Source organism: Tupaia chinensis, unplaced genomic scaffold (assembly GCF_000334495.1).
Source record: "Tupaia chinensis unplaced genomic scaffold, TupChi_1.0 Scaffold000539_1, whole genome shotgun sequence".
NCBI classification, from domain to species: domain Eukaryota; kingdom Metazoa; phylum Chordata; class Mammalia; order Scandentia; family Tupaiidae; genus Tupaia; species Tupaia belangeri.
Genome location: NW_006160052.1, coordinates 550,960 through 558,876, shown reverse-complemented (window position 1 = coordinate 558,876; position 7,917 = coordinate 550,960).

The window sequence follows — 7,917 nt, the reverse complement described above, 5'->3', positions numbered from 1 at the left end:
GTGGGAGTCCAGCGACATACCCATTACACTAACTGCTGGTTCCCCTTATTTGTTTATTTTAACTATCCCAAACCAGCCCATGGCATGGTGGTTAAGGCAGTTGGATCTCACATGGGCAACTGTGCAGCTCAAGACCTGGACTCGGCACCTTGAAAGGTGGGGGAAAAAATGTACACACACACACACACACGTGCACATATTTATACATATGAAAGCATGAAATTTTTGTTTGTTTGTTTTGAGAGTTTTTTATCGCTATAGGGCGCATGCGCTCGCCAGACATAGAGAGACATAGAGACAGAAAGCGAGAAATCACCCCTCAGGGGGATGGCCACGCTGCAATCCCTTCTCCTCCATTCTCCTCTCGGGATCTTGGGCACGCACACACACGCGCCCGGTGTGAGTTTTAAGCCACCGGGTCCGGGACGCAAACCGCAGTCGACTACATGGGAGTCCAGCGACATAGCCATCACGCTAACTGCTGGTTCCCATGAAAGCATGAAATGTGATGTGGCCGTGCTTTTCAGTCATCTGAGGTGATCTGCTGTGAACTGATTTAACATGTTGGAACAGGTATTAACAGGCTGATCTACTGATAGGCTGCTTTCTTTTCCTTCCAGCCCCAATTTTCATTTTAAAACATGAAACACTTTGCGTGATTATTCGCCCCGGTTCTGCTTGCTCTCCGGTGGGAGGAGGAGTGTGGCAGTGGCAGGCATTAGCATCACAGGAGGTACACAGCGGCAGGGTGCAGCCCTTCAGGTTACCAGGCACTTCACATCCGCCTGACAGTCTCTCTCTCTCTCCCACAGTCTCTGCTCTCCCCTTGTAAGGAAGCATTCCTTTATCTTCAAAACTGAAAATAAATATTACATTTCCTGTTCCCTACAGATAAATCCTTGTAAGATAGCCCTCTTAGAAAAGCCAGTGCTGGAACCAGCAGCTGGCATAATGGCTATGTGGTTGGACTCCCATGTAGTTGACTGCAGTTCGAGTCCCGGATCCAGTGACTTAAACTCACTCCAGGCACATGTGCGTGCGTGCCCAAGATCCTGAGAGGAGAATGGAGGAAAAGGGATTGCGGTGTGACCATCCCCCCTGGGGGGTGATTTCTCACATTCTGTCTCTCTAGTGAGCGCACACACCCTATATCAAAAGCCTCTCAAAAAAAAAAGAAAAGCCAGTGCTGGAGAGTAATGGTTAGGTCGCTGGACTCCCACTTAGTTGACCGTGGTTGGTTCCCGGAGCCAGCTGCTTAAAATTCACGGGTGCGTGCATGCCCCAATCCCGAAAGGATGATGAGAAGAAGGGGTTGTAATGTGGCCATCCCCTTGGGGAGCAATTTCTCACTTTCTGTCTGTCTCTCTCTCTCTCCCAGCAAGCACACAGGCACTGTAGCAAAAATTTATCTGAAAAAGAAAAATCAGGGAACCAGCAGTTAGCGTAATGGCTATGTCGCTGGACTCCCACGTAGTCAACCGCGGTTCACGTCCCGGACCCGGTGGCTTAAACTCACACCAGGCATGTGTGCATGCATGCCCAAGATCCTGAGAGGAGAATGGAGGAGAAGGGATTGTGGCATGACCATCCCCCCTGGGGGGTGATTTCTCACTTTCTGTCTGTCTCTCTCTCTCTCCCAGCAAGCACACAGGCACTGTAGCAAAAATTTATCTGAAAAAGAAAAATCAGTGCTGAAGGGACCAGCAGATGGCGTAATCATTACACCGTTGGGCTTCCACGTAGTCTATAGGTGTGTGTGTGTGTGTGTGTGTGTGTGTGTGTGTGTGCAAGTCCCATATCTGGCAGCTTAAAACTCACACAGAGCATGTGCGTATGCATGCCCAGAATCCCAAGAGAAGGGATTGTGGTGTGGTCATTATCCTGGGGGGACGATTTCACACTTTCTGGCTCTGTCTCTTCTACAAGCACATGCACCGTGTAGCAAAACAAACAAACAAACAAAACAAAACAAAACAAAGAATAACTCTCTTTAAAAAAAAAAGAAAAGAAAATTCAGTACTTGGGACCGGCAAATGATATAGCAGTTCCGTCGCTAGACTCCCACATGTCTGCCCATGGTTCAAATCCAGGACCCAGTGGTTGGACACGTGTGTGCATGTGTGTGTGTGTGCATGTTCAAGATCCAGGGAAGAGAATGGAGGAGAAGGGATACAGCGTGGTCATCTCCCCCAGGGGGGTGATTTCTCATTTTCTCTCTCACTGTCTCTATTTTCTCTCTGTCTCTGTCTCTCTCTGCTCGTTCTCAAATGGCAATAGAGTTTGCTGTTTGTTTAGGTTGGACTTTACATTTTGTTCTTCAGATGAAACTTTCCTGCTGGGAAGCATACTTCTAACTTTGTGGTCAAAATAGTATCTCATCCCTGAGTTTTTAATAGCTATCTTTTATTCATTACAAGGGCTGTCTATTTATCTTTTTGCTCTTTTTATCTCAATTTCAAGTTGGCATTGTTATTGTTATATAAGGGTTTGGCAGTTCCTTTTGAAGCTAAAAAATGAGCTTAGCATTCAATCCAACAGTTAACATCCTTGGGCATTTAGCCCGGAGAAATGAAAACTTCCGTTCACACAAAGCCCCAACAGGAATGTTCATAGCAGCTCTATTTACGATAGTGAAACACAGTCTAAATGTGTTATTTATATAATAACTTTTTTTAATGAGAGCAAGCACAGGAAAGGAGGAGGAAGAGGAAGTGAGGGCAGGAAGGTGCCCTTCTCGTACTCGCAGCCCTGCAGCAGCTCCGACAGCTCGGACTACAGCCTGCAGCACGGCCGGCCTGCTTCCACCAGGCTGAGAGCTGAGCGTGGGCTCCCCTAGGACCGCAGCTAGACCAAAAATATTTTACTGTGTAGCCTTCATTGTTTTTAGGAGTAAATAATATGTCAATATATGTTTTTGATGGTTTCTTCTGACATGAAGTCAGTACAATAAACCAGCATGTCATGGCTACATTTTTAAGAATATTTCTTTAATGCAGCAGATAAATTTTGGCAAAAGTGATCTTGCTTTGGGGCCAGCAGGTGGCATGGACTCCCACATGGCCAACTGTGGTTTGGGTCCCAGACCTGGTGGCTTGCATTCTCATCTCTCTCCCTGGTGAGTGTACTTGCCCTTTAGAAAAAAAAAAAAAAAAAAAGTTAAGAAAGTTTTGCTATAGGGCACATGTGCCTGTCAGAGAGACAGAGAAACAGAAAGCAAGAAATCACCCCCCAGCGGGGATGGCACCGCGATCCCTTCTCCCCCATTCTTCTCTGGGGATTTTGGGTGCACGTGCACACATGCCCAACATGAGTTCCAAGCTGCTGGGCCCAGGACTTAAACTGAAATCAACTACATGGGAGTCCAGCGACACAACCACTACACCATCTGCTGGTCCCCCCATACCAAATTTCAAAAAAGGAATGATAATAAAATTAAAATAATAAGTCTTTAAAATTTTTTTCAATAAAAAAAAGTGAGCTTTTTTTGTTTTTTAAAAGAATAATTTTAACTTTATTTATTTAAATTTGACCAGAGAGGGACAGAATGTGTGTGAGAGAGAGAGAGAAAGTAAGAAAGCAAGCCACCAGGTCTGGACTCAAACCACTGTCGGCCATATGAGAGTCCAGTACCTTTAACCACCACACAACCTGCCGACCTCAATGAGCTAGTTTTGACACATTCCTTTTTTTTCTTTTTTTTTTTTCTTTTTCTGGCTATAGGGCATGTGCACTCACCGGAAACAGAGAGAGAGGAAGACTAAGAAATCTTGGGGGATTCAGGGAGGCAGACATGTTGCAATCCCCTCTCCTCCATTTTCCTCTTGGGATTTTGGCCATGCGTGCACAAGCACTGAATGTTTTCAAACTTTCCGTGACAGATACTCACACTGTGCAGTTGAGACCAGCCATCTTAGCTACCCTGCCACTGGTTGGCCCCACATTCCTTTAAACGAAGAGAGACTGCGAAATGTGTTGGTCACGGTTTGTTTTCGTTTTTTTGCTTGAAGGTGAGTACACTTGCCAGAGAGGGAGGAGAAAGCACCTCGCTCTTCCACCCGCCGCCATGGGAATAGCCACGCTGCCACCCTTCCTTCTCCATGTCTTCCACCTCTCAGGGTTCGGGGCAGGTATGCACGTGTGCCGGGCATATTTCTCAAGCTGCCAGGTCCAAGACTCAAACTCTGTGGCCAGCCAAGTAGCATCCAGCTGCCTTAACAACCAGGCCACAGCGCTTGCCCTTGTTCACCAGGTTTTATAAAACAATTTACTGCGTTTAAAACCAACACACTTTTGTTTGGGAATTTGTCAAGTGCATGAGAATGTTTTGGCGAATGATGAAAATGAGGCACAACCCAATTTAGGAAACATTACACCAAAGTAATTTTGCTTCCTATTGAATTGGATAAGGGGATATTTTGCTAATAGTATTTATCCTTTATTTATTGTTAAAATACTAAGGATTTCTAATACATTTCCCTATCCCACACGCAGGCCTGGGAAAAGGTCAAAGCTTGTGAAGGATGAGCACCCCAGAATGCTAACCCAATGGAGGGTTGTGACTGCGTCCACCCCGGACCCACCCAAGGGCATGGGCGTTTCGAGTGCCAGTGTAGTGACAGCGTGCCAGAGCAGACACCTGGGAGAAGGGGATTTGGGTAACAAGGGACCAGGACTAAGATGCTCGCTTTTCGTTAATCACCAGCATTGTGATGTCTCCCAAGAGGAGATGGATTTCAATAACGAGGTGCCTAGAACAACCCCAAGACCACTGCATGATCACCAGCCTCACAGTGACGTCCATGAACCTGGAGGTGAGTTCGTGAGCAAAGCTTGTGGACAAAGGACAACGCTTGTGTTCCGAACTACCAAGCCTGTAGGAACTTTGGGGAAAACAAATCCCAATGAGTCATTCTGGACACCAAAGACAAAGCCAACTTTCTGTAAGAGTTGTGAGTACTCATCTGCTAGTGATTTTTCAGGACCAGTTACTGTGAAAGATTTTAATAACCTGGGAAGGGTGGAGTGGTTTTCAAAGGCAAAGACCTTCCCTCCAGCATTATTCTCATGATGAAAGGGATTTGAAAAGTTTGGGTATACTGATGAGGCATCAGAGCCCACACCAGGGCTTCCTATGACCACCGAAGGATTTCTCAGTGAAAATACCAATGAAAAGAGGTGTTGGGACTAGCAGACAATGTAATGGTTACATCGCTGGACTCCCGCATAGTTGACCATGGTTCAAGTCCCAGACCTGGCAGCTTCAAATGCACGCCAGAGCGTGTGTACACATGCCCCAAATCGGATTGCAATGTGACCATCTCCCCTAGGGGGTGACTTCTTGCTTTCTGTCTCTCTGTCTCTGTCTGTTTCTGCAGCAAGTGCATGCTCCCTATAGCAAAAATCTCTCTCTAAAAAAAAAAAAAAAAAAGACGTGTCAATATAGGCTTTGGACAAAAATTACCACCCTTTCAAAAGTTTCAAAAATAAATGCAATTAAGAAATTTTTATTTCGGGGCCAGCAAGAGGCATGGTGGTTAGAGGCACTGAACTCCCAGAAGGCTGGGAGTTCGAGTCCTGGTCCTGGTGGCTCGCTTTCTCACTTACTCTCTCTCTCTCTTACTCTGTCTCTCTCTGGTCAAATTGAAATAAATAAAATAAATAAAGTTAAATAAAATAATTCTTAAAAAAAAGAATTTTTTATTTTAACAATGGAAACAAACCAAGGCAAATATCATACTGTGACCACCCACCTCGTGACCACCCACCTCGTGAGCCACAAGAGCAAATGCCATCAGAAGACTTGGACTTGGCACATGACATATCCTCACAGAGACCGAGATCTGTTCAGGACCACCCACTTCCTCGTAACATTAATCCTGACTGGTACTCAGCCAGATGAGTCATTTGCTCTGTACAGTAACAAATGGTACTTGACTTCAAGAAAACACTCCATCTTCTTTCAAAACAGAGTATTTGTACAAACATTCAAGAGTGGTACAAATTATCACCCAAAACTAAAATTCCTATTTGTTCTGTAGAGTCCATTTACAACCAAGGTTTATTTCTGATTACTGTGAATTGGAACTTTCCCTTTATCTTTCAGGATTAAAATAAATATGACTTAAAAAATGGGTTCATTATTGACCATAGAGAACATCAGAAATGGAAATTTAAGGAAATGTCATGACTTTTAGATAAGAGCTTTTCAAAATATTCCTTACAGTATACTAAGTAAATATATATACATTTTTAAACATACATAACCCAACTGTCCTTTCTGTTATTTTTAATCTGTACACTGGGTGTGAGCATCAGGAGAGCACTAACCCCAGAAAGAGGCTAGAAAGAGAGAGGTAAGACATGACATTCTACAGGGAGAGAACAGATAAGAGGATAAAAAGGAGTAGAAATAAAAAGAGAAGCGAGGAGGGACCAGCAGTTGGCGTAACGGCTATGTCGCTGGACTCCCATGTAGTCGACCATGGTTCGAGTCCCGGACGCGGTGGCTTAAACTCTCACCGGTCGTGTGTGCATGCGTGCCCAAGATCCCGAGAGGAGAATGGAGGAGAAGGGATTGCGGTGTGGCCATCCCCCCTAGGGGGTGATTTCTCACTTTCTCTTTCTCTGTCTCTCTCTCCAGTGAGCACACAGGCCTTAAGGCAAAACAAAACAAAACAAAAAAACTCTACAAAAAAAAAAAGAAAATTATTATATGCCTTTGCCTGGTTTAGAATGTTTTCTCCAGTTACATGACATTATTCTATACGTAACGTAGCTGAATGTGGACTCTTGCCTGAACCTAGTATAGGTTATTTTTGGCTTTCTATAGAAATTACTTTTTTTTTCTCATAACTTTTCTACTAGCATCTTGTCTTCCTTACTTTCTTCACTTGAAGGATTTTTAGTACTGATCATTGCAGAGGCAGAAGTCGGAGGTAAATGCTGACTAAGCTGTGTGACCATCCTTTTTTTTTTTTTTGAAAGTCAAATCAAGGATATTACCCTACACATTCTTTTTAACAGAGAATTTTACATTCTTGAGTCCATTAAGTGTTTCTTCTCTTTGCCCCTCCCACTCACCCCCTACCATCCTCTCCCCTCCATTAAAGACTCTAGTATCAACACTTATCCTCTCTCCTGTCATATCTTCGGTGCAGTTGGTGTATAGAGAGAGGGGGTATACAGTGTTCATCTTTTCACAGTGTGACTTCACTTCACTTAGCATTAAGTCTTCCATATTCATCCACCTTGAATCAAATGACAGTGTCACCTTCCTTATGACAGAGTAGTGTTCTTGGGCACTTAGGTTGACTCCATGTCTTCAAGATGGTGAATAACGCTGCCATAAATATGGAAGTACAAGTGTCCTTCAGATTTTGTGCTTTCCTGTCCTTTGGATAAATACCAAGGAGTGCGACCACTCTTTTAAAGCCTGCCCCTCATCACTTGAGGTGGTTATCATTGACATGTAAACATGCTGGAGACACATTTTATAAATTCATACATATTGGGGCATTAGAGACCACCTCTGTAGGGCCTAACCATGACTTCTTGAAATGATTGTTGGATCAGTAGGTGGCGTGGTGGTTAAGACACACACTGTACTCCCACATGGCTGATTATGGTTCAAGTCCCCAAGCTGACAGCTTGATTTCTCACTTTCTCTCTCTCTCTCTCTCTCTCTCTCTCTCATCAAATTAAAAAATAAATAATAAAATAAAATTAATTTTTTAAAAAATAAGAAATGATTGTCACTACATTACTTCTTTATGGCATGGGGCTGCAAAACTGATAAAGCAACTCATCCATACCTGGGTATCCAGTGGCTAGCAGTTGGTACCAGTAACACCAGAAACTTAGTTCCATTTCCCTTATGGTAACAGCTCCATTCCATGATTGCAGGTCTACACCCTAACT